At 47.1% G+C, this 27,555-nt stretch overlaps 1 protein-coding gene and 1 long non-coding RNA gene across 6 annotated transcripts in view; one reads left to right on the top strand and one right to left on the bottom strand.

The window, feature by feature from the left end:
- Positions 1 to 14,698, bottom strand: part of MFSD6L (major facilitator superfamily domain containing 6 like) — a 69,005-nt gene extending 54,307 nt beyond the window's left edge. The window contains exon 1 of the mRNA XM_063961049.1: positions 14,619 to 14,698. The gene's annotated coding sequence lies outside the window, so the exon portion shown is untranslated. The remainder of the gene's footprint in view (positions 1 to 14,618) is intronic.
- Positions 14,699 to 14,878: 180 nt separating this feature from the next.
- Positions 14,879 to 27,555, top strand: part of LOC135056192 (uncharacterized) — a 416,825-nt gene continuing 404,148 nt past the window's right edge. For all 5 annotated transcript variants that reach the window (XR_010243919.1, XR_010243921.1, XR_010243920.1 and 2 more), the window contains exon 1: positions 14,879 to 15,049. This is a non-coding gene — a long non-coding RNA (uncharacterized LOC135056192). The remainder of the gene's footprint in view (positions 15,050 to 27,555) is intronic.

The raw sequence follows: 27,555 nt of genomic DNA, 5'->3' as shown, positions 1-27,555 counted from the left end.
GCTGACAGGATTCCGGCGTCTGTCTCCTGATCGCTGGTATTACATACCGGACCCCATTATACATATTCTAGAGAGAAGTTTGAGCTGCGGCTGAGTTTCAGGTGGGTGATTAATGGACTGCAGCCTTTATATGGATAAATACTGAATAGTTTAGCTTGAATAGAGTTAGCAGTGCTGGTGAAAATAAACAATGTTATATAGGGGTAGGGCTAAATATAAATATATAATAAATAAATTAGATGTAAAGTACTGCATATATGCATGCAGGGTTTGAGTGGCAAATCATTCTACTGTAACAGGAACAGAAATTCCCTTTCACTCGATAAATTCCCAGTAAAATGGACACCAACTTTTTCTAGCTGGAAAAATTAGCCATTTAATTATTCTAGGACAAGGATTCCCAACCACGGTCCTCAGGGCACACTAAAGGGGCACATTCAATTGTGCCGCGCACCCACTACTGGGCGGCTATACGAATGGGCATTTATCTGAGCTATTCAACTGTTGCTCCAATCAGATGCCCATTAGTAGTTAATGCATCTGACAGATTTGCGCGGCTAAAGCAGCCAGAAGATCTTGATTGGGTGTCTAAAGCCCAGGTTTGGGCGCCCAACTGGATTTTTTCACAAATTTTTTTCTTACACCTATGAAGCAACAATTGAATAGCTCTGATGGACGCCCAGCAGGGGCGCGAGCCCGCGAGGGGACTCACAGTCTCGCTGCCGGGATTCCAGCAGACAGGATGCCATTGTCACTATACTGACAGCCGGCATCCGCTAGCAGAGCACCTCAGCATGCATATTATATACACACATTCGTACACACACATTTATTGTACTCATCTCACACATATTCACTTTTCTGTAAAGAAAAACTATTTATGGAGAAAATATTAAATTATGCTGTTAATATATTAATTTGTTCTTCCAGTAAATTGGCAGGATTATACATAGTGCTTTGTAGAAAGTGTTTTAAAGGTGTGTGAATGTTTGCTCTTTACTTCAGGACACTACTTCCTGGTGTGATAACGAGCCAAGAAAACTAGGTAAAAACTTTCACCCTTCATCCCATATTTGTTACACTTAACAGCATTTGCATGCAAAATCCTATTTTAGGGCAATAGGTGAGAACGAAACTACACTGTATAGTCTTACCAATAACTTGGGGTATTAGTCAGTTTTTAGGACTCTACAAGCTCAAATGTTATGCCGGCACTTGGGACACCGGCGCTGGGATCCCGACCGCCGGCATGCAGGCAGTGGGGTGAGCGCAAAAGAGCCCCTTGCGGGCTCGCCACGCTATTTATTCTCCCTCCAAGGCTGTCGTGGTCACCCCAAAAGTGAGAATAGTTGTCAGTATGCCGGCTGTCGGAATCGGTATAGTGAGCGCCGGGGTCCCGATAGCCGGCATATCAAATGCCTCCCACTAAAACAAAGCTGTAGGATTTACAAAGCCTGCAAAAACATATCAAATAATAAAATTGAATTTATACCCCGGGTCGACACGGGTCAGTGTGCGGTGTGAAAGTGCCATATCCGAATTCCCGGGTCGCCTGACCCGGTAATTCAACACGGGTTATAAGCAGTGTTATTCCCGGGTTGAATACCGGGTCAGTGGCTGTATAAATGGATTCCTGGGTCAATGCGACCCGGGACCCGTTTACAAGATAGGGAGAAGCGTCGCGGAGATGAGCTCATCTACCAGCGCCGCCTCCACCTCCGCCGCTATGGCTACCGACCAGGCATATTGCCAGGTGTGGAAGCCAGCGAAAGGGGTAGGAGAATCTCTGAATCTCCAATGCCGGATCCCACCCGGGAAGGACCCGTTTCCAATTCCTTGGTGGGATCCGGCAATGGAGATGTGATAGGGGTATAAGTTTACTTATGAGACAGCAATTATTTAATGGACCTAAAAATCTTACAGAGATTTTTTTTTCACCCCTGTTTTTTAACCCTGAAGTAGCTGCAAGTATGAATGAAGTGCCTTGTCCCTGGGGTAAATTCACTAAGATGGGAGTTCTATTTGAGATGACATGTTGCCCATAGCAACCAATCAGATTTCAGGTATTATCTTCTAGAAGGTGCTAGAAAGTAGCGCGCACGCGCGTGTGGAGTGGAGGGGGTCTGGGCTGATGTACTAAACAAGTTGAGCAAGTTCTTCTAGGGAAAGTCTGCAATGTAGATAAATAGAACTGAACTAGTCCAACTGCCTAGGGAACAACATTATTGTCTGCTGACTCGTTTAGAGTTGGGTGTATGTCAATTTTTGTGGTGTACATATACAAATTGGCATATTACATACGTTACTACATATGTGAACAAAAAAACAAACAAAATACAACTGAATCTAGCTTTGCGCATCCACAGATATACTGTTTAGGAGGCCTGATGTAAGGGTAAATAAGGACTACGGTGTACGATCATGTTAGCATTCAGATCGTGGACAAGGACAGAATATTTTTTTGTTATAATGTAGACATTGTGAATGTTGAAAGACATAGGGGTATATGCAATTGCCGTCGAATTGCCGCAAATGTCAAAAAATGGGGCATTTTCGACACGAAAAAAAAAATCGACAATGCAATACAGCACTTTTCGACAAAAAAAGTCAGTTTCAGATTCAACTTTTTGAAATTCGACAGTTGTCAAATTCGACATGTCTGCAATGGTAAAAATGCGGCTTTTTGACAAAAGTATATTCAATTGAAGAATGTCGATTCGACAACAGTGCTTTTCGTCAGTCAATTTCAGTCCGCCTCATTTTGTTGGCGGAATCTAATAAAAATTTTTAAAAACATGTTTTTTTGTGTGTTTTTTTTGTTGCTAATAGCATATCTATTTATATTAGAAGGGATTATCTACTTGGTTTGTCTATTAGAAGCCACAAGTATTATTTATATCTTTTTTTAAAGATTTTTTTTTTTTTATTGACTAAAATAATAAGAATTTACTTACCGATAATTCTATTTCTCATAGTCCGTAGTGGATGCTGGGGACTCCGAAAGGACCATGGGGAATAGCGGCTCCGCAGGAGACTGGGCACAAAAGTAAAAGCTTTAGGACTAGCTGGTGTGCACTGGCTCCTCCCCCTATGACCCTCCTCCAAGCCTCAGTTAGGATACTGTGCCCGGACGAGCGTACACAATAAGGAAGGATTTTGAATCCCGGGTAAGACTCAAACCAGCCACACCAATCACACCGTACAACCTGTGATCTGAACCCAGTTAACAGCATGATAACAGAGGAGCCTCTGAAAAGATGGCCCACAACAATAATAATCCGAATTTTGTAACTATGTACAAGTATTGCAGACAATCCGCACTTGGGATGGGCGCCCAGCATCCACTACGGACTATGAGAAATAGAATTATCGGTAAGTAAATTCTTATTTTCTCTGACGTCCTAGTGGATGCTGGGGACTCCGAAAGGACCATGGGGATTATACCAAAGCTCCCAAACGGGCGGGAGAGTGCGGATGACTCTGCAGCACCAATTGAGAGAACTCCAGGTCCTCCTCAGCCAGGGTATCAATTTTGTAGAATTTTACAAACGTATTTGCTCCTGACCAAGTAGCTGCTCGGCAAAGTTGTAAAGCCGAGACCCCTCGGGCAGCCGCCCAAGATGAGCCCATCTTCCTTGTGGAGTGGGCATTTACAGATTTTTGGCTGTGGCAGGCCTGCCACAGAATGTGCAAGCTGAATTGTACTACAAATCCAACGAGCAATAGTCTGCTTAGAAGCAGGAGCACCCAGCTTGTTGGGTGCATACAGGATAAACAGCGGGTCAGATTTTCTGACTCCAGCCGTCCTGGAAACATATATTTTCAGGGCCCTGACAACGTCTAGCAACTTGGAGTCCTCCAAGTCCCTAGTAGCCGCAGGCACCACAATAGGTTGGTTCAGGTGAAACGCTGAAACCACCTTAGGGAGAAACTGAGGACGAGTCCTCAATTCCGCCCTGTCCGAATGGAAAATCAGATAAGGGCTTTTACAGGATAAAGCCGCCAATTCTGACACGCGCCTGGCCCAGGCCAGGGCCAACAGCATGACCACTTTCCATGTGAGATATTTTAACTCCACAGATTTAAGTGGTTCAAACCAATGTGACTTTTTGGAACCCAAAAACTACATTGAGATCCCAAGGTGCCACTGGAGGCACAAAAAGGAAGCTGTATATGCAGTACCCCTTTTACAACGTCTGAACTTCAGGGACTGAAGCTAGTTCTTTTTGGAAGAAAATTGACAGGGCCGAAATTTGAACCTTAATGGACCCCAATTTCAGGCCCATAGACACTCCTGTTTGCAGGAAATGTAGGAATCGACCCAGTTGAATTTCCTCCGTCGGGCCTTACTGGCCTCGCACCACACAACATATTTTCGCCAAATGCGGTGATAATGTTTTGCGGTTACATCCTTCCTGGCTTTGATCAGGATAGGGATGACCTCATCCGGAATGCCTTTTTTCCTTCAGGATCCGGCGTTCAACCGCCATGCCGTCAAACGCAGTCGCGGTAAGTCTTGGAACAGACAGGGTCCTTGCTGAAGCAGGTCCCTTCTTAGAGGTAGAGGCCACGGATCCTCCGTGAGCATCTTTTGAAGTTCCGGTTACCAAGTCCTTCTTGGCCAATCCGGAGCCACGAATATAGTGCTTACTCCTCTCCATCTTATCAATCTCAGTACCTTGGGTATGAGAGGCAGCTGAGGGAACACATACACTGACTGGTACACCCACGGTGTTACCAGAGCGTCTACAGCTATTGCCCGAGGGTCCCTTGACCTGGCGCAATACCTGTCGAGTTTTTCCCAACGGTTTATAATCATGTGGAAGACTTCTGGGTGAAGTCCCCACTCTCCCGGTTGGAGGTCGTGTCTGCTGAGGAAGTCTGCTTCCCAGTTGTCCACTCCCGGAATTGCTGACAGTGCTATCACATGATTTTCCGCCCAGCGAAGAATCCTTGCAGCTTCTGCCATTGCCCTCCTGCTTCTTGTGCCACCCTGTCTGTTTACGTGGGTGACTGCCGTGATGTTGTCCGACTGGATCAACACCGGCTGACCTTGAAGCAGAGGTCTTGCTAAGCTTAGAGCATTGTAAATGGCCCTTAGCTTCAGGATATTTATGTGAAGTGATGTCTCCAGGCTTGACCATAAGCCCTGGAAAATCCTTCCCTGTGTGACTGCTCCCCAGCCTCGCAGGCTGGCATCCGTGGTAACCAGGACCCAGTCCTGAATGCCGAATCTGCGGCCCTCTAGAAGATGAGCACTCTGCAACCACCACAAGAGGGACACCCTTGTTCTTGGTGACAGGGTTATCCGCTGATGCATCTGAAGATGCGACCTGGACCATTTGTCCAGCAGGTCCCACCGGAAAGTTCTTGCGTGGAATCTGCCGAATGGGATTGCTTCATAGGAAGCCACCATTTTTTTTCAGAACCCTTGTGCATTGATGCACTGAGACTTGGCTCGGTTTTAGGAGGTTCCTGACTAGCTCGGATCACTCCCTGGCTTTCTCCTCCGGGAGAAACACCTTTTTCTGGACTGTGTCCAGGATCATCCCTAGGAACAGAAGACGAGTCGTCGGAACCAGCTGCGATTTTGGAATATTGAGAATCCAATCGTGCTGCCGCAACACTACCTGAGATAGTGCTACACCGACCTCCAACTGTTCCCTGGATCTTACCCTTATCAGGGAATCGTCCAAGTAAGGGATAACTAAAATTCCCTTCCTTCGAAGGAATATCATCATTTCGGCCATTACCTTGGTAAAGACCCGGGGTGCCGTGGACCATCCATATGGCAGCGTCTGAACTGATCGTGACAGTTCTGTACCATAAACCTGAGGTACCCTTGGTGAGAAGGGTAAATTTGGACATGAAGGTAAGCATCCTTGATGTCCCGAGACATCCTGTAGTCCCCTTCTTCCAGGTTCGCAATCACTGCTCTGAGTGACTCAATCTTGAATTTGAACCTTTGTATGTAAGTGTTCAAAGATTTTAGATTTAGAATCGGTCTCACCGAGCCGTCCGGCTTCGGTACCACAACAGTGTGGAATAATACCCCGTTCCCTGTTGCAGGAGGGGTACCTTGATTATCACCTGCTGGGAATACAGCTTGTGAATGGCTTCCAAAACTGTCTCCCTGTCAGAAGGAGACCTCGGTAAAGCCGACTTTAGGAAACGGCGAGGGGGAGACGTCTCGAATTCCAATTTGTACCCCTGAGATATCACCTGAAGGATCCAGGGGTCTACTTGCGAGTGAGCCCACTGCGCGCTGAAATTCATTGAGACGGGCCCCCACCGTGCCTGATTCTGCTTGTAAAGCCCCAGCGTCATACTGAGGGCTTGGCAGAGGCGGGAGAGGGTTTCTGTTCCTGGGAACTGGCTGATTTCTGCAGCCTTTTTCCTCTCCCTCTGTCACGGGGCAGAAATGAGGAACCTTTTGCCCGCTTGTCCACGAAAAGACTGCGCCTGATAATACGGCGTCTTCTCATGTTGAGAGGCGACCTGGGGTACAAACGTGGATTTCCCAGCTGTTGCCGTGGCCACCAGGTCTGAAAGACCGACACCAAATAACTCCTCCCCTTAATAAGGCAATACTTCCAAATGCCGTTTGAAATACGCATCACCTGACCACTGTCGTGTCCATAACCCTCTACTGGTAGAAATGGACAACGCACTTAGACTTGATGCCAGTCGGCAAATATTCCGCTGTGCATCACGCATATATAGAAATGCATCTTTTAAATGTTCTATAGGCAAATATATACTGTCCCTATCTAGGGTATCAATATTTTCAGTCAGGGAATCCGACCACGCCAACCCAGCACTGCACATCCAGGCTGAGGCGATTGCTGGTCGCAGTATAACACCAGTATGTGTGTAAATACATTTTAGGATACCCTCCTGCTTTCTATCAGCAGGATCCTTAAGGGCGGCCATCTCAGGAGAGGGTAGAGCCCTTACAAGCGTGTGAGCGCTTTATCCACCCTAGGGGGTGTTTCCCAACGCACCCTAACCTCTGGCGGGAAAGGATATAATGCCAATAACATTTTAGAAATTATCAGTTGTTATCGGGGGAAACCCACGCATCATCACACACCTCATTTAATTTCTCAGATTCAGGAAAACTTCAGGTAGTTTTTCCTCACCGAACATAATACCCCTTTTTGGTGGTACTCGTATTATCAGAAATGTGTAAAACATTTTTCATTGCCTCAATCATGTAACGTGTGGCCCTACTGGAAGTCACATTTGTCTCTTCACCGTCGACACTGGAGTCAGTATCCGTGTCGGCGTCTATATCTGCCATCTGAGGTAACGGGCGCTTTAGAGCCCCTGACGGCCTATGAGACGTCTGGACAGGCACAAGCTGAGTAGCCGGCTGTCTCATGTCAACCACTGTCTTTTATACAGAGCTGACACTGTCACGTAATTCCTTCCAACAGTTCATCCACTCAGGTGTCGACCCCCTAGGGGGTGACATCACTATTACAGGCAATCTGCTCCGTCTCCACATCATTTTTCTCCTCATACATGTCGACACAAACGTACCGACATACAGCACACACACAGGGAATGCTCTGATAGAGGACAGGACCCCACTAGCCCTTTGGGGAGACAGAGGGAGAGTTTGCCAGCACACACCAGGGCGCTATATATATACAGGGATAACCTTATATAAGTGTTTTTCCCCTTATAGCTGCTGTAGCTTTAATACTGCGCGTAATCAGTGCCCCCCCCTCTCTTTTTTAACCCTTTAGTGACTGCAGGGGAGAGCCAGGGAGCTTCCCTCCAACGGAGCTGTGAGGGAAAATGGCGCCAGTGTGCTGAGGAGATAGGCTCCGCCCCCTTATCGGCGGCCTTATCTCCCGTTTTTCTATGTATTCTGGCAGGGGTTAAATGCATCCATATAGCCCAGGAGCTATATGTGATGTATTTTTTGCCATCTAAGGTATTTTTATTGCATCTCAGGGCGCCCCCCCCAGCGCCCTGCACCCTCAGTGACCGGAGTGTGAAGTGTGCTGAGAGCAATGGCGCACAGCTGCGGTGCTGTGCGCTACCTTATTGAAGACAGGACGTCTTCTGCCGCCGATTTTCCGGACCTCTTCTGCTCTTCTGGCTCTGTAAGGGGGACGGCGGCGCGGCTCTGGGACCCATCCATGGCTGGGCCTGTGATCATCCCTCTGGAGCTAATGTCCAGTAGCCTAAGAAGCCCAATCCACTCTGCAGTCAGGTGAGTTCGCTTCTTCTCCTCTTAGTCCCTCGATGCAGTGAGCCTGTTGCCAGCAGGTCTGACTGAAAATAAAAAACCTAAAACTAAACTTTTTTCCAAGCAGCTCAGGAGAGCCACCTAGACTGCACCCTTCTCGTTCGGGCACAAAAATCTAACTGAGGCTTGGAGGAGGGTCATAGGGGGAGGAGCCAGTGCACACCAGCTAGTCCTAAAGCTTTTACTTTTGTGCCCAGTCTCCTGCGGAGCCGCTATTCCCCATGGTCCTTTCGGAGTCCCCAGCATCCACTAGGACGTCAGAGAAAATATGGAGCGATCAGAGCATGTTTTTCAGTGGGAAGGAGTGGGAATGGGTTAAAAATCAAGAAAAAAAATGCGTGGGGTCCCCCTTCCTAAGCATAACCAGCCTCGGGCTCTTTGAGCCGGTCCTGGTTGTAAAAATACGGGGGGAAAAATTGACAGGGGATCCCCCGTATTTTTACAACCAGCACCGGGCTCTGCGTCCGGTCCTGGTGCAAAAAATACGGGGGACAAAAAGCATAGGGGTCCCCCGTATTTTTAACACCAGCACCGGGCTCCACAAGTAGAATCCACGGAGTACCTGAAAATAAAATTATACTCACCAAAATCCAGTGTAGATCTGTCCTCTTCTTTTTTGTAATCCACGTACTTGTCAAAAAAAAAACGCAAAAACTACACATGATGACAACTCCTGCCGCACTGTCTAGCAGCTGATAGTACCTTCTTCCCTGCAGCTATATTACATCAGGCCGGCGGTCTATTCACATTTTTAGTAAATAATGGATATGGGATGTTTGTATTTCATTAAATTTCATATGGGAATGCGATTGAGTTTACTACAAAAACTGTCATGCCACTACTCTTCAGTGGTGCAAATAGAATTTTGTTTTAGTGGGCGTGGTCACATGCCACTAGTGGGCGTGGCCACATGACAGCCCCTTTTTGAGAATTTATCTTATTTAAAGTCTTCCGAGTCACTACATTTTGTCTTATCAGATTCATGGTAATAAATAATAATGATCACAAATGAATATATAATAGAATAGGCAGGATTCAGAGAGCAACTTAGTCTTTTACTAGAAAGTTAGTCAGTTACATACTAAATAAAACAGGGGCAGGGGCAAGGACAACCACACGATGACAAAAAACACAGAGCTGTCTGTGAGCCTCTGGCTGAGTAGAGAAAAAAACACTGTGCAACAGGTTCCTCTTCAAGCCAGGGCAGGGAGCGTGATGTGATGTTATGATGTCAGCAACGTGCTCCCGAAGGTCCTTGCTTGTAAAAAATAGGAGGAGCTGGGAGGTGTCACGCTGCTGTGCACAGTAACTTGCTTCATGATCCGGCGGTATGGGTTACCGGCATCCTATTTCTTAAATTACGCAGTACCACCCCGTTCTGTCACACTTGCACCACTGCCACTCTCTCTCATATAGTATGTAACGTTTCATTACATTATATTGTGTGTGAACATCGTCAAATTGTTGGGTGTAAGGATATGCACTCGTATGCCTGGCATAGATCACGTTGGGTAAAATATCCCAGTGGTCACCATCCTGACAGTCACAATACTGGTAGTGGAATCCTGATGGTCAAAATCCCAACGAACACTGGCAGCATATAATCATGGGACAATAATAATATTGAAACAAACTGCCTATATTAAATGGCCCAAATGTATTAAGCCTCAAAAAGTGATAAAGTGGAGTCGGATAAAGAGGGATAAATGAGCAGCCAATCAGCTCCTAACTGTCATGTCACAGGCTGTGTTTGAAAAATGACAGTTAGGAGCTGGTTGGCTGGTACTTTATCACTTGTTAAGGATTAATACATTTGGGCCATTTCAAAGTGTTATGATAAATGATGGCACACATTAGTCAATAATATGGATAGATGTATTTAGGATACACTAGTTACAGTGGCGAGCTTGGAGACCCCTGGCAAACGCTCACGGCAGGCCTCCTATTGGATTTACATGTTTTATCATATCTGAATTGTATCATGCATATTAGAAAATAGGTGATTCATCGCGCCCTACGGGCGCTCTTCACACCGTCGGAAGGGGCTACGCCCCCGTAACCCCTGCACGTAGTTGTGTGAGTGGGTAAATAGTGCACGACGAAAGTGCGTTTGATGGTGAAGGGGGCGTAGGCCCTTTAGTGGGGGTGAACAGTGGCTGCAGGGCATGATGTACAGAATGTAGCGGGTGCAGGGGTGACCGCGTATGGGGGAGGGTGTCTGTGGGTGAAGGAGGGGCGGATGCCGGGAGTGTGTGCGGATAGAAGAGGGGGGCGGGAGGTGGTGGTTTTGGGGTCTGGATGCGATGTGGGTGGGGTAGCGTTGGAGGGGGTGGGGGAGGGGTCGGTGCAAGGCTCTCGTGGATGTGGGAGGGGTTCTGGAAGCGTTGTGGCTGGGTAAGGGGTAGGTGTGCTTGCGGGTGGTGTTGGGGGTCTGGTGGTGGCGGGTGAGGGGCTGGGGTTCATTGGGTGGGGGAGGTGTAGGTGGTGCAGTGGATGGTCGAGGGGATCCGTAGGTGGTGTAGGGGCAGCCGTGGGTTTGCTGTGGGTGGGATGGAGGTATCTCCTATATATTAGGACAGATCTGTGACTTTGTGACTCATTGCTAAAGCTGGGTGGAGTCACAATGCTGGGCGGAGTCAAGTTACAGATCTGGCCAAATATATAGGAGAAGCATCGGAGAAAATAGGAGAACACACTGGCCAAATATATAGGAGAGAATAGGAGAACACACTGGCCAAATATATAGGAGAGAATAGGAGAACACACTGGCCAAATATATAGGAGAGAATAGAAGAACACACTGGCCAAATATATAGGAGCGAATAGGAGAACACACTGGCCAAATATATAGGAGAGAATAGGAGAACACACTGGCCAAATATATAGGAGAGAATAGGAGAACACACTGGCCAAATATATAGGAGAGAATAGGAGAACACACTGGCCAAATATATAGGAGAGAATAGGAGAACACACTGGCCAAATATATAGGAGAGAATAGGAGAACACACTGGCCAAATATATAGGAGAGAATAGGAGAACACACTGGCCAAATATATAGGAGAGAATAGGAGAACACACTGGCCAAATATATAGGAGAGAATAGGAGAACACACTGGCCAAATATATAGGAGAGAATAGGAGAACACACTGGCCAAATATATAGGAGAGAATAGGAGAACACACTGGCCAAATATATAGGAGAGAATAGGAGAACACACTGGCCAAATATATAGGAGAGAATAGGAGAACACACTGGCCAAATATATAGGAGAGAATAGGAGAACACACTGGCCAAATATATAGGAGAGAATAGGAGAACACACTGGCCAAATATATAGGAGAGAATAGGAGAACACACTGGCCAAATATATAGGAGAGAATAGGAGTACACACTGGCCAAATATATAGGAGAGAATAGGAGAACACACTGGCCAAATATATAGGAGAGAATAGGAGAACACACTGGCCAAATATATAGGAGAGAATAGGAGAACACACTGGCCAAATATATAGGAGAGAATAGGAGAACACACTGGCCAAATATATAGGAGAGAATAGGAGAACACACTGGCCAAATATATAGGAGAGAATAGGAGTACACACTGGCCAAATATATAGGAGAGTATAGGAGAACACATAACAGTGCATTGTAATAACAGTACATACATAGTGAGCGCAGGAAAGGCAGCAGCATGTTAACGCGATATACAAGCACCGCCTCCAGGCGCCAGCCATTGGACACATGCTGAAGGGTGCGCTGTGATTGGCCACCCGTGGGTGTGATGGGATGTAGCTACTGCTGCTGCCCCCGTGGTACAGAGCATCCCCAACTCCCTACATATAGCGGGGACACGGGGTGAGGGCGGGTACGAAGCGGGGCTCACTGCCAGAGGAAGGAGCACACAGGCATCTTACTGCACTCTCCGGCGCCTGGCACTGTAGTATCCGCCAGCGTCTCCCTGTGTGAGCGGGGACCCAGGTGCTAGTTGCATTGGCGGCCAATTACAGCGCACTCCTCAGCCATGTGTCCAATAGCTGGTGGCGGTGCTTGTATGGAGCTTTAACATGTGTCCAATAGCTGGCGGCTGGCGGCGGTGCTTGTACGGAGCTTTAACATGTGTCCAATAGCTGACGGCTGGGGGTGGTGCTTATACGGAGCTTTAACCTGCTGCTGCTGTCTCTCCTGCGCTCACTATGTATGTACTGTTAAATGTTCTCCTATATATTTGGCCAGTGTGTACTCCTATTCTCTCCTATATATTTGGTCAGATCTGTGACTTGACTCCACCCAGCATTGTGACTCCGCCCAGCGTTAGCAAATGAATCACAAAGTCACAGATCTGGGCAAATACATAGGAGATAGTGTCAAAGCTTTGTAAGTGTATTGGCTCCACTTCCCTCGCTACTAGTCATTATCGGTGTTGGCTGCTGCAGCGTAGACCACACACAGCATGCGGGGGAATAGCTAAAACCATACTTACCGACATCTGAAATCTCCTCTCCGGGAGATGCCCGGAGAGGAGAAGCAGGTGGGCGGCGACGAGGGCGGGGCTCAGATAATTACATCATTAAGCCCACAGTAGGTTAATATTTGCATAGGGGGCGGAGCTAAACGACGCGATTAGCATACAATCGCGTCATTAGGCTCCGCCCCCTCCACCAGTCCGCGATTTTGCTCTGTCTTTCTCCACATTCTGCCCACTTCACTAGGAAGTGGGCAGAATGCGGAAGGTGTGCCCACTCTTCCGGGGCTGCGGGGGGACTACTCGAAAAACCGGGTGTCTCCCGCAGAATCCGGGAGAGTAGGTAAGTATGGCTAAAACATATAAACATACCTTTAATGTGTCATCTAATATGTGTGATCACTGCCTGACCCTGGGGATCAGCAGTGGTGTGTTTCACAGCTACGGCTGCACTCGGGACACAGCTTCAGTTCTCCTTTTGGTTTACGCCCATCCCCAGACTCCCATTGGCTGGTTACACGGGAGTATGGGAGGTGGGCTTATACAGGGGACATTGTATCGTTTTATTAGAAGTCACAACTCTTACTGAACTGAATAGTAACGTGTACACAGAAAGGAATTGCCATATCACTTATTTAGGGTCTAATTCAGACCTGATCGCTCCTCTGCATACTGTGCTGTGTAAACGGGAGCCGGGTCGCATCAACCCGACTTCCTGTTCACAGTGAATGGACAGGCGGCCCTCCAAGCGCCGCCCCCGCCACGTCGTCGACACCAACCCAGCAATATGCCGGGTTGGTGACTGCTGTGGGAAAGGGGGCTGAAGCGGGTCGCAGCCGGGTAGCCCCGGCGTCAGGCTCCCGTCTGCGACCCGCTGTATTTAGTGTAAAAGCGGTATTAGCCACAATATGTTTGAGAAGTATTTATGGGATAGAATAATTTCTAGATTGCGTAATCTTTGTTGAATATGACCGTTTTGTGTATTTAGTGCCAATGTTACCAGTAATTTACAACATAAATCTTACACAATCCATTAGATTTGTGGCTGACAGCATTTGTAGCTGTCAGTGATGTATGCAGTTTAAAAGTTGCTGTTGGCACTTTGCTGCTGAGCTATCACGTGAAAATATGTCACTCGCACCACATGTCTGACCTTGGTGTACAACAATCCCCATCACATCATATTTATTGAATTTATTGTATTACACTGATTCAAATCCAAGTACTCATTTTCAAAAAAATATTACCTCAGAAAATAAAAACAGAGAGTAAAAATTACCTCCAACATGCAGACAAAAAAAAGTTTTATTGTAAATACTGCATAATCGGGACATTTCCAGAGATCAGGGACATAATTATAATGTAGCAGTTATAATATCACAATGAGATCTTATAAAAACAGCAGCCCTGATTTATCAGGCCTTGGAGAGTGATAAATTGCACGGTGATAAATTACAAACCAATCAGCTCCTAACTGTCAGTTTTCAAACACAAACAGCCATGTTACAGACTGTGTTTGAAAAATGACAGGAGCTGATTGGTTGGTACTTTATCACCGTGCAATTTAAATCTGGGCCACTGTTCACAACAGAATATACTACACTAAAATTCAGTCAAGTCTATATAAATGTATGTCATATTGTGCTACAGTATCCCATTGCAGGGGCCACTATGGCATTATTATGACATCATGTTAAGACAACACTGCAAATGAGACTAGAGTGTGAGAAGAGAATAGAGCGTGATGCAGCAGGGTGCCTGGGGATTATTACACACTGATAATGCAGGAGTCAATATGACATCATTATGACATCACGTAAGAGAACACTGTGTGTGAGAATGGAGTGTGATGAGCTGAGTGCCTGGGGGTCATTATAACGCAGACTGACCTGCTGTCGGTGGCCACGCAGGGCTCCCCTCCTCCCTGGAGGATGCGGGCTCACTGCGGAGGGTCTCCCGGACTCCTGACCCTCCACATCACAGGACAGGACGTTGTTACACCTGCTGCTGCTGTCAGTCCCGCCCACCTCCTCACCTGCCGGAGGAGGGGGGACACGTCACCTAGCCTCCCGGGTGCCGATCCTTCTCTAACCACGCCCACCAGCAGGTGTCGCTCTGCACCTGACACAAGATGGATGAGGAGACTGTCACTAGGATACGGGGGCGCTTCTCAGGGAGCATAGAGATAACAGCCCAATATAGACAAGCACAAAGCAAGACTGCAGCGGCTACCGCCATCTAGTGTATACGTGGCTAACTGTAAGGCGGCAAACCCTGCTGCTCCCTGCATCAAGCAATCAGTGCCGTGACTAGAAGAGAGGTTTGTAACATTTTGTTGTGTCATTTCTACTATGCAGTTGACAAATAAATTAAGCATAACTGAGGGAGTCTGTCATCGTAGAGAGCATAATAATTAAATCAACCGTGATCCGGAGCTCATTGAAGCAGTGGGGCTACACACAACAAGCATAGCACAGGTTGGGGAAAACACTGAAAAATGAAGTTTTAGGGGCCTAGTTATCAAGTTGTTTTTTTACCATTAAATTATGCAGAAGCTGACGTTTCCACATAATTTTACGATTCGTGGCTATGTACTAATAATAATGCCGGAGATTTCACAGGAAGATTAGCACTACAGATCATAGGGGGTAATTCTGAGTTGATCGCAGCAGCAAGTTTGTTAGCAATTGGGCAAAACCATGTGTACTGCAGGTGTGGCAGATGTAACATGTGCAGAGAGAGTTAGATTTGGGTGGGTTGTATTGTTTATGTGCAGGGTAAATGCTGCAGAGCCGGCCCTAACCAATATGATGCCCTAGGCAAGATTTTGGCTGGTGCCTACTAGCACCACCGCTAGTTCCGCCTCTGACACTGCACCCCTTTCCCAGCACCACCACCCATAGCAGTCCTTTTTTTTTTCCCTACCGCCTGTAATTTAAATAAGAACAGTGTACACATTCGGCGTACAGCCCAAAAAGGTATGTGTTTTTGCTGGCAAGGCATGGCCACACAATAGTACCCCCAATTCAAAGTATGCCTCACAGTAGTGCAACTTTATTCACAATTTATCATACGATAGTGTCCCTTATTCACATTACATCACACAGTAGTACCACTTTACCTTATATACGTTACTCCTCACAGTAGTTCCGCTCATTCACATAACATCATACTGAATTGCTCCTTATTCTCATTATACCACACCATATTGCTCCTTATTCACATTACACCACACCATTTGCTCTTTATTCACATTGGACCACACAGTAGTGCCCTTTCTATACGTTACGCCACACAGTAGAGTACCTTATACACATAATGCCACACATTGGTAATGCATTTATACACATAATACCACACAGTAATGCCCCTTACACATATGACACACATTATTAATGTCCTTATAAACATAATGTGCCTTACACATTATGCCAAACCTTATTAATGCCCTTATACACATAATTTCCCTTACACATATGCTGCATTGTTAATGCCCTTATACACATAAAGACACATATAATATCCCATACACATATGCCGCATATTATTAGTGCCCTAATACACATAATGACACACATAGTGCCCCTTACACATATGTTACACATTATTAATGCCCTTATACACATAATGACACATGTAGTTCCTGGCGTGAATCAACTGGCAGCTCTGCTAACGTTGGGTGACTATTTTTTTTATGAAAATGCATCTTATTTGCATTGCTATGTGGCTAGGATGCACAAGCAGCTTCTGCTGATTAAAATGATATGCGACATGCCTATATACTGTGTGCGACTGTGGCTGTATCTGCATACGAAATGCTACACACAGAATATAGGCATGCCGCATATCATTTTAATCAGCAGAAGCTGCTTGTGCCCCTAGGCATACCAGATGCCCTAGGCAATTGCCTAGTTTGCCTATGCCTAAGGCCGGCTCTGAAATACTGGCTGCTTTATTTTTACACTGTAATTTAGATTTCAGTTTGAACACACCCCACCCAAATCTAACTCTCTCTGCACATGTTACATCTGCCACCCCTGCAGTGCACATGGTTTTACCCAACTGCTAACAAAATTGCTGCGATCAACTCAGAATTGGGCCCATAGTCCCATTATAATCAAAGAGCACTACGAGCTGACCCTATATGCATATCTCCCAACATGACCCTCTCCAGGAGGGATAGAATGCTCTGCTCCTGGACTTCCCTCTTAATTAATTAGTGCCATCATCTGTGGTGAAACACCTTTCTTATCAAACAACTAGTTCAACACAGGTGATGGCAATCATACATTAAAGAGGGAAGTCCAGGAACAGCATTCTGTCCCTCCTGGAGAGGGTCATGTTGGGAGGTATGCTATATGTACTATAATGGGGTTATTCAGAGATGAACAATGGCAGCAATTAAATTGTTCTACCTTTCGGCTACCCAGCAACCGCAGTGGACACATTTTTTCTCACAGCCTCCTGAGGTGTGAGAAAAAAATGTGTGCAAACTTGGCACTTTGGGCTTCGGCAGGAGTTTAGGCATGTGCGCCCAAACAACAATTGAATAGTGACAATTGTTTGGTTGTCTGAACAGTTACATGTAGATGGGATTTTTGACGCCCAAAGCAACTGAATCAGCCCCAAAGACAGGTGAGGCAGTGCCTCCTCTGTCTACCCTTTCCTCCCATATCTGATCAAAACGTACAGAATTTCCACCAGTATATATTGCTGCACCTATAGTATGTATAATGCCCACATGGACCCTTGGCCTCCTATATTGTGTGTAAATGTGGCTCTTGTACTAGCCATTGTCTCCTCAGCCATTTTCCACACCGTAAATCACTGTCCTCAGATGGTGAAAATTGCTGCGAGCCTATGAGAGCATAGTAGCAGCAGAGAGATTTTTCGATCATCCTCCCACTGGTATTGTCCCTGATTCTGGTAACTGACACTTTGCGCATGTGCTGTGTCAGATTCCCCCAGAGGAGTTCTTCACAAACTCCTCCAAAATGGTTGGAATATAACTTGCCGTGACAGCAGTTGTCACTTCTGCTGTCCCTGTGGGTTTCCCTACATACATAGCAGAGATATTTTCATTCAAAATGTAAATATCTGCAACGAAACGCAGTGTTAATAGTCGCAGCAGTTCTGCGATTATTAATACATATGCCCCTTAGGGCATTGTCTTATTCGGTCTTCTAAGTGCTTTGTGTCCCCTCTTTTGTTGTATGGGCCCTTCCCTCCTATTGATAGGAATCAACAGCAGATCTTTGAAATGCAGGGAAAATTTATTGCAGTAGAGTTGCTCACAACCACACAACCTACAGTATACCTATAAAGTGTGGTTGCTGCACTGTTATACAAGGAGGCACAACATTATTTGTCCATATAATCGCTTAACTTATGCTGGCCATACATCAGGCTGACCCGCATCTGATGCAAGTAGTCTCATGATTTCCCTTGGAACTCCCCGGCAGATCTCCGGCAGTCCCGGCCTCACGAGTGACTCTGCTTTACTGGTCTGTACAAATTTCTATTTGTGTCTGTCAGTCTGGAAATCATTGTTATTTGGACAGTTCCATGAAAATATAAGCCTAATTCAGCATGGATCGCAAAAGCAAAATCTCTAATGGGTAAAACCATTCTGCACTACAGGTGTGGCAGATATAACATGTGCAAAGAGAGTTAGATTTGGGTGGGTTATTTTGTTTCTGTGCAGGGTAAATAATGGCTGCTTTATTTTTACACTGCAATTTAGATTTCAGTTTGAACACACCCCACCCAAATCTAACTCTCTCTGCATATGTTACATCTGCCCCTTCCTGCACTACACATGGTTTTGCCCTTTAGAGAAAGATTTTGATCTAACGATCCATGCTGAATTAGGACCATATTTTCATGGAACTGCCCAAATAACAATGATTTTGCGATCCATGCTGTATTAGGCCCATAGAGTCCAAAACATAAAAGTCAACACAGGTACGTGATGTTGGCATTATTAATCAGTTGAGGTGCTCTATTTTGCAGAAAATAATTTTGATTTGTCACCTAGTACTGCATTTTAGGGCTCTGTCAGTGTTCACTGAATTGAAACAATATATTGAGCAGGCTTTCATTTATTTGTATATAACGAAAATATGGCGTTGATTAAATTATCACAAAATATCTCTATCAGAGCCAGATGTAAACATTTTGGTGCCACCCCCTATATTTTAAATACTGACAGCGCACGGTAGAAATTCGACCCCCCCCTCCCCCCCTTACTTTACACATTATGGGGTATATGCAAAGCCATCCGTTTTTTAATTCAACACAATTCGACAGTCGAAACCCTCCCGCCGGGAGCCGAATTCGACATATTCAATAAAAAACGGATTCGACAGTCCCGCTGTCGAAAAACGGACCAATTGACGAATAGTGGGCGGCTTGGAATCGACTTCATGAACGGCACAAAAGTGTTCAAAAAATCGTGAAAAAAATTGCGTGGGGTCCCCCTCCTAAGCATAACCAGCCTCGGGATCTTTGAGCCGGTCCTGGTTGTAAAAATACGGGGGGAAAAATTACATGGGTTCCCCCGTATTTAACAACCAGCACCGGGCTCTGCGTCCGGTCCTGGTGCAAAAAATACAGGGGACAAAAGACGTAGGGGTTCCCCGTATTTCTCTAACGTCCTAGAGGATGCTGGGACTCCGTAAGGACCATGGGGATAGACTGGCTCCGCAGGAGACATGGGGACTTTAAGAAAGACTTTAGGCTCTGGGTGTGCACTGGCTGCTCCCTCTATGCCCCTCCTCCAGAACTCAGTTTGATACTGTGCCCAGAGGAGATGGGTGCACTGCAGGGAGCTCTCCTGAGTTTCCTGTAAGAAAGTATTTTGGTTAGGTTTTTTATTTTCAGGGAGCCTGCTGGCAACAGACTCCCTGCATCGAGGGACTGAGGAGAGAGAAACAGCCCTACTTCTCTGAGTTTCAAGGTCCTGTTTCTTAGGCTACTGGACACCATTAGCTCCAGAGGGATTGGTACTCAGGTTTCATCCTCGCCGTCCGTCCCAGAGCCGCGCCGCCGTCCTCCTCGCAGAGCCAGAAGATAGAAGCCGGGTGAGTATGAGAAGAAAGAAGACTTCAGAGGCGACAGAAGACGTCTGATCTTCATAGAGGTAACGCACAGCGGTGAAGCTGTGCACCATTGCTCCCGTTCACCTCACACACTCCGGTCACTGTAAGGGTGCAGGGCGCAGGGGGGGCGCCCTGGGCAGCAGTATAAACCTCTCCTATGGCAAAAGCATATATATATACATGTACAGCTGGGCACTGTACATGTATATAAAGAGCCCCCGCCATGTTTTGATAGATTTTGAGCGGGACAGAAGCCCGCCGCCGAGGGGGCGGGGCTTCTTCCTCAGCACTCACCAGCGCCATTTTCTCCACAGCACAGCACTGAGAGTAAGCTCCCCGGACTCTCCCCTGCTTACTGACGGTGACAGTGGGTTTTTCAAGAGGGGGGGGGGGGGGGGGCACATAATTGGCGTGTATAAAGTTATAACAGCGCTACTGGGTAAAACATTCTGTGTTTTTTCCTGGGTCATATAGCGCTGGGGTGTGTGCTGGCATACTCTCTCTCTGTCTCTCCAAAGGGCCTGGTGGGGAACCTGTCTTCAGAAAAGAGCTTCCCTGTGTGTGTGGGGTGTGTCGTTACGCGTATGTCGACATGTATGAGGTTGAAGGCTCACCTAAGGAGGAGGGGGAGTGTATGAATGCAAGGTCTCCGTCGGCAGCGCCGACACCTGACTGGATGGATATGTGGAATGTCTTAAGTGCTAATGTGAATTTATTGCACAAAAGAGTAGACAAAGCTGAGGCTAGGGAACAGTCAGGAAATCAAACCATGCCGGTCCCAATGTCGCCGAGTCCTTCGGGGTCTCAAAAGCGCACACTATCCCAAATAGTTGACACAGATACCGACACGGATTCAGACTCCAGTGTCGACTACGATGATGCAAAATTAGAGCCAAAAGTGGCTAAGGGTATTCGATATATGATTTTTGCAATAAAAGAGGTTTTGCATATCACAGAGGAACCCCCTGTCCCTGACACGAGGGTACACATGAATAAAGAGAAAAAACCTGAGGTCACCTTTCCATCCTCGTATGAGCTGAACGAATTATGCGAAAAGGCTTGGGAAACCCCAGACAATAGACTGCAGGTTCCCAAAAGGATTCTTATGGCGTATCCTTTCCCGCAAAAGGATAGGATACGATGGGAATCCTCTCCTAAGGTGGACAAGGCATTGACACGCTTATCAAAAAAGATAGCGCTGCCATCCCAAGATACGGCTACCCTCAAGGATGCTGCTGATCGCAAGCAGGAGGTTACCATGAAGTCCATTTACACACATTCTGGTACAATACTCAGACCGGCAATGGCGTCGGCCTGGGTTTGTAGTGCTGTGGCTGCATGGACTGATTCCTTATCAGCGGAGATTGAGACCCTAGATAAGGATACCATTTTAATGACCCTAGGGCATATAAAAGATGCTGTATTATATATGAGGGATGTTCAAAGAGATGTTTGTTTACTAAGTTCCAGAATAAACGCTATGTCTGTTTCCACTAGGCGAGTCTTATGGACCCGACAGTGGACGGGGGATGCCGACTCGAAGAGGCATATGGAGTTTTTGCCTTACAAAGGTGAGGAGTTATTTGGAGAAGGCCTCTCGGACCTCATCACCACAGCTACGGCAGGTAAATCAAATTTCTTGCCTTATGTTCCCTCACAGCCTAAAAAAGCGCCTCATTATCAAATGCAGTCCTTTCGTTCGAATAAAAGCAAAAAAGTACGTGGATCGTCCTTTCTTGCCAGAGGTAAGGGCAGAGGAAAAAAGCTGCACACAGCTAGTTCCCAGGAACAGAAGTCCTCCCCGGCCTCTGCAAAATCCACCGCATGACGCTGGGGCTCCCCTGAGGGAGTCCGCTCCAGTGGGGGCACGTCTTCGACTTTTCAGCCACATCTGGGTTCACTCACAGGTGGATCCCTGGGCAATAGAAAATGTTTCTCAGGGATACAAGCTGGAATTCGAAGAGGTCCCCCCTCGTCGGTTTTTCAAATCGGCTCTGCCAGCTTCTCCCTCAGAGAGGGAGTTAGTGTTAAATGCAATTCAAAAATTGTATCTTCAACAGGTGGTGGTCAAGGTTCCCCTACTGCAACAGGGGAGGGGATATTACTCAACCCTGTTTGTAGTCCCGAAACCGGACGGTTCGGTCAGACCCATTTTGAACTTAAAATCCCTGAACCTGTATTTGAAAAAGTTCAAGATGGAGTCGCTCAGAGCGGTCATCGCCAGCCTGGAAGGGGGGGATTTTATGGTTTCCCTAGAAATAAAGGATGCGTACCTTCATGTTCCAATATTTTCACCTCATCAGGCGTTCATGAGACTTGCTGTACAGGATTGTCATTACCAATTTCAGACGTTGCCGTTTGGGCTTTCCACGGCCCCGAGGATTTTCACCAAGGTACTGACGGAAATGATGGTGCTCCTGCGCAAGCGAGGTGTCACAATTATCCCATACTTGGACGATCTCCTCATAAAAGCGAGATCTCGGGAGAAGTTACTGGACAACGTGTCACTTTCACTGAAGGTGTTACAGCAACACGGCTGGATTCTCAATATCCCGAAGTCGCAGCTGGTTCCTACGACGCGTCTGACCTTCTTGGGCTTGATTCTGGACACAGACCAGAAAAGGGTTTTTCTTCCGACGTAAAAAGCTCAGGAACTCATGACTCTGGTCAGGAACCTATTGAAGCCAAAACAGGTGTCAGTGCATCACTGCACTCGAGTCCTGGGGAAAATGGTGGCATCATACGAAGCCATTCCCTTCGGCAGGTTCCATGCAAGAACCTTCCAATGGGACCTGCTGGACAAGTGGTCCGGGTCACATCTACATATGCATCGGCGGATTACCCTGTCCCCCAGAGCCAGGGTATCTCTCCTGTGGGGGCTGCAGAGTGCTCACCTCCTAGAGGGCCGCAGGTTCGGCATTCAGGACTGGATCCTGGTGACCACGGACGCAAGCCTCCGAGGTTGGGGAGCAGTCACACAGGGAAGAAATTTCCAAGGTCTTTGGTCAAGTCTAGAGACTTGTCTCCACATCAACGTCCTGGAGTTGAGGGCCATATACAACGCCCTACGTCAAGCGGAGGCATTACTTCGCGACAAACCAGTTCTGATTGTCAGACAGTGGCTCATGTAAACCGCCAAGGCGGCACAAGGAGCAGGGTGGCAATGGCGGAGGCCACCAGGATTCTTCGCTGGGCGGAGAATCATGTCAGCGCACTGTCAGCAGTGTTCATTCCGGGAGTGGACAATTGGGAAGCAGACTTCCTCAGCAGACACGATCTGCATCCGGGAGAGTGGGGGCTTCATCAGGAAGTCTTCGAGCAGATCGCAAGTCGGTGGGGACTGCCCCAAATAGACATGATGGCGTCCCGTCTCAACAAAAAGCTAAAAAGGTATTGCACCAGGTCAAGAGATCCTCAGGCGGTAGCTGTGGACGCCCTGGTGACACCGTGGGTGTACCGGTCGGTCTATGTATTTCATCCTCTTCCTCTCATACCCAAGGTGTTGAGAATAATAAGACAAAGAGGAGTGAGAACATTCCTCATTGTTCCAGATTGGCCACGAAGGACCTGGTATCCGGAGCTGCAGGAGTTGCTCACAGAAGATCCGTGGCCTCTTCCTCTAAGACAGGACCTGCTGCAACAGGGGCCCTGTCTGTTCCAGGACTTACCGTGACTGCGTTTGACGGCATGGCGGTTGAACGTCGGATCCTAGCGAAAAAAGGTGGTATTCCGGATGAGGTCATTCCTACACTAATAAAGGCTAGGAAGGACGTGACATCAAAACATTATCACAGAATATGGCGAAAATATGTTTCTTGGTGTGAGGCCAGGAATGCTCCTACGGAAGAATTCCAGCTGGGCCGTCTCCTTCACTTCCTACAAACTGGAGTGAATTTGGGCCTAAAATTAGGCTCCATTAAGGTTCAGATTTCGGCCCTATCCATTTTCTTTCAGAAGGAATTGGCCTCTCTTCCTGAAGTACAGACGTTTGTGAAGGGAGTACTGCATATTCAGCCTCCTTTTGTACCTCCGGTGGCGTCTTGGGACCTTAACGTGTTAGGTTTCCTTAAGTCACATTGGTACTTTGAACCACTCAAAACGGTGGAGTTAAAATATCTCACTTGGAAGGTGGTCATGTTGTTAGCCTTAGCTTCGGCTAGGCGAGTTTCGGAATTAGCGGCTTTATCACATAAAAGCCCTTATCTGGTTTTTCATATAGATAGGGCGGAATTGCGGACTCGTCCTCAATTCCTACCTAAAGTGGTCTCATCCTTTCATATGAACCAGCCTATTGTGGTGCCTGTGGCTACACATGACTTGGAGGATTCCGAGTCCCTTGATGTGGTCAGGGCTTTGAAGATTTACGTAGCCAGAACGGCTAGGATCAGAAAAACAGAGGCACTGTTTGTCCTGTATGCAGCCAACAAGGTTGGCGGCCCTGCTTCAAAGCAGACTATTGCTCGCTGGATCTGTAACACGATTCAGCAGGCGCATTCTACGGCAGGATTGCCGTTACCAAAATCGGTTAAGGCCCATTCCACTAGGAAGGTGGGCTCTTCTTGGGCGGCTGCCCGAGGGGTCTCGGCACTACAGCTGTGCTACTTGGTCGGGGTCAAACACCTTTGCAAAGTTCTATAAGTTTGATACCCTGGCTGAGGAGGACCTCCTGTTTGCTCAATCGGTGCTGCAGAGTCATCCGCACTCTCCCGCCCGTTTGGGAGCTTTGGTATAATCCCCATGGTCCTTACGGAGTCCCAGCATCCTCTAGGACGTTAGAGAAAATAAGATTTTAAACCTACCGGTAAATCTTTTTCTCGTAGTCCGTAGAGGATGCTGGGCGCCCGTCCTAAGTGCGGACTATTTCTGCAAGGCTTGTATATAGTTATTGCGTACATAAGGGTTATGTTATAGTTTCATCGGTGGTGGACCGAGGCTATGTTGGTTTTTCATACTGTTAACTAGATAGTATATCATAAGTTGTACGGTGTGATTGGTGTGGCTGGTATGAATCTTGCCCTTGGATTACCGAAAATCCTTTCCTTGTACTGTCCGTCTCCTCTGGGCACAGTTTCTCTAACTGAGGTCTGGAGGAGGGGCATAGAGGGAGGAGCCAGTGCACACCCAGAGCCTAAAGTCTTTCTTAAAGTGCCCATGTCTCCTGCGGAGCCCGTCTATCCCCATGGTCCTTACGGAGTCCCAGCATCCTCTACGGACTATGAGAAAAAGATTTACCGGTAGGTTTAAAATCTTATTCTTTCACACCAGCACTGGGCTCCACTAGCCAGAGAGATCATGCCACCGCCGGGGGACACTTTTATATTGGTCCCTGCGGCCGTGGCATTAAATCCCCAACTAGTCACCCCTGGACGGGGTACCCTGGAGGAGTGGGGACCCCTTAAATCAAGGGGTCCCCCCCCTCCAGCCACCCAAGGGCCAGGGGTGAAGCCCGAGGCTGTCCGCCCCCCCATCCAAGGGCGGCGGATGGGGGGCTGATAGCCATGTGTCAAAAAAAAGAATATAATTTTTGTAGAAGAGCTACAAGTCCTAGCAAGCCTCCCCCGCAAGCTGGTACTTGGAGAACCACAAGTACCAGCATGCGGGGGGGAAACGGGCCCGCTGGTACCTGTAGTTCTACTACAAAAAAATACCCAAATAAAAACAGTACACACACACCGTGATAGTACACACACACACACACACACACACACACACACACACACACACACACACACACACACACACACACCGTGACAGTATAACTTTATTACATGCACACCTGCATACATACATACATACATACGTACTTACCTATGTTGACACAAAGAGTCAGTCCCCTTCTCCACGTAGAATCCACGGGGTACCTGTAAATAAAATTATACTCACAACAATCCAGTGTAATCCACGTACTTGGCAAAAAAAAAAAAACGAAGAACCGGAACCACGCACTGAAAGGGGTCCCATGTTTACACACGTGACTGCTGTCAAAGAGGGTCCCTTCAGCCAACAGGGAGCGCCACGTCATGACACTCTCCTGATTGGCTGTGCGCGTCTGAGCTGTCAGGCGGCGCACTCGAGATACAATGTAGCACATAGGCGCTCCATTGTATCCAATGGTGGGAACTTTGCGTCAGCGGTTGAGGTTACTCGCGGTCAACCGTTGACCGCAAAGTTCCCACCATTGAATATAATGGTGCGCTTATGTGCTATGCGCCACCTGATAGCTCAGACGCGCACAGCCAATCAGGAGAGTGCCACGACGTGGTGCTCCCTGATTGGCTGAAGGGACCCTCTTTGACAGCAGTCACGGGGGGTCCCGCCAGTCGGGGAAAGGGGTGCCATGTGTAAACATGGGACCCCTTTCAGTGTGTGGATCGGGTTTTGCGATTTATTATTTTGCCAAGTACGTGGATTACAAACTCTGAAGAGGACAGATCTACACAGGATTGTTGTGAGTATAAACTTATTTACAGGTAACCCATGGATTCTACTGGTGAAGAGGACCGAGCCTCGTGTCAACATAGGTAAGTATGTGTGTGTCGGTGTGCATGTATGTAATAAAGTTATACTATCACGGTGTGTGTGTACTGTTTTTATTTGGGTATTTTTTTTGTAGTAGAACTACAGGTACCAGCGGGCCCGTTTCCCCCCGCATGCTGGTACTTGTGGTTCTCCAAGTACCAGCTTGCGGGGGAGGCTTGCTGGGACTTGTAGTTCTGCTACAAAAAACAATATTCTTTTTTTTGACACTTGGCTCTCAGCCTCCCATCCGCTGCCCTTGGATTGGGGGGGACAGCCTCGGGCTTCACCCCTGGCCCTTGGGTGGCTGGAGAGGGGGGAACCCTTGATTTAAGGGGTCCCCACTCCTCCAGGGTACCCTTGCCAGGGGTGACTAGTTGGGGATTTAATGCCACGGCCGCAGGGACCGGTATAAAAGTGTCCCCCGGCTGTGGCATTATCTCTCTAGCTAGTGGAGCCCGATGCTGGTGTGAAAAATACGGGGGACCCCTACGTCTTTTGTCCCCCGTATTTTTGGCACCAGGACCGAACGCAGAGCCTGGTGCTGGTTGTTAAAATACGGGGGATCCCCTGTCATCCCCCCCCCCCCCGTATTTTTACAACCAGGACCGGCTCAAAGAGCCCGAGGCTGGTTATGCTTAGGAGGGGGGACCCCACACATTTTTTTCCAGGATTTTTAACCCATTCCCACTGAAAAACATGCTATGATCTCTCCATATTATTTTAGTCAGTAAAAAAAAAAAATATATTCTTTTAAAAAATATATTAAATAATACTTGTGGCTCCTAAATAGACAAACCAAGTAGATAATCCCTTCTAATATAAATAGATATGCTATTAGCAATAAAAAAAAACACACAAAAAAACATGTTTTTAAAAAATGTTATTAGGTCACGCCAGCAAAATGAGGCGGACTGAAATTGACGAAATGACTGTCGAAAAGCACTGTTTTCGAATCGACATTCTTCAATTGAATATACCTTTGTCGAAAAGCCGCATTTTTACCATTGCAGACATGTCGAATTTGACAAATGTCGAATTGCAAAAAGTCGAATCTGAAACGGACATTTTTTTGTCAAAGTACTGTATTGCATTGTCGAATCAGTTTTTTTTTGTCGAAAATGCCCCGTTTTTCGACATTTGCGGCAATTCGACCGCAATTGCATATGGCCCATAGTGATTCCTGTACCACAGCATTCTGTTATTTTAT

Source organism: Pseudophryne corroboree, chromosome 3, assembly GCF_028390025.1.
Source record: "Pseudophryne corroboree isolate aPseCor3 chromosome 3, aPseCor3.hap2, whole genome shotgun sequence".
Classification (NCBI taxonomy): domain Eukaryota; kingdom Metazoa; phylum Chordata; class Amphibia; order Anura; family Myobatrachidae; genus Pseudophryne; species Pseudophryne corroboree.
This window is presented reverse-complemented; position numbering and strand designations above follow the sequence as displayed.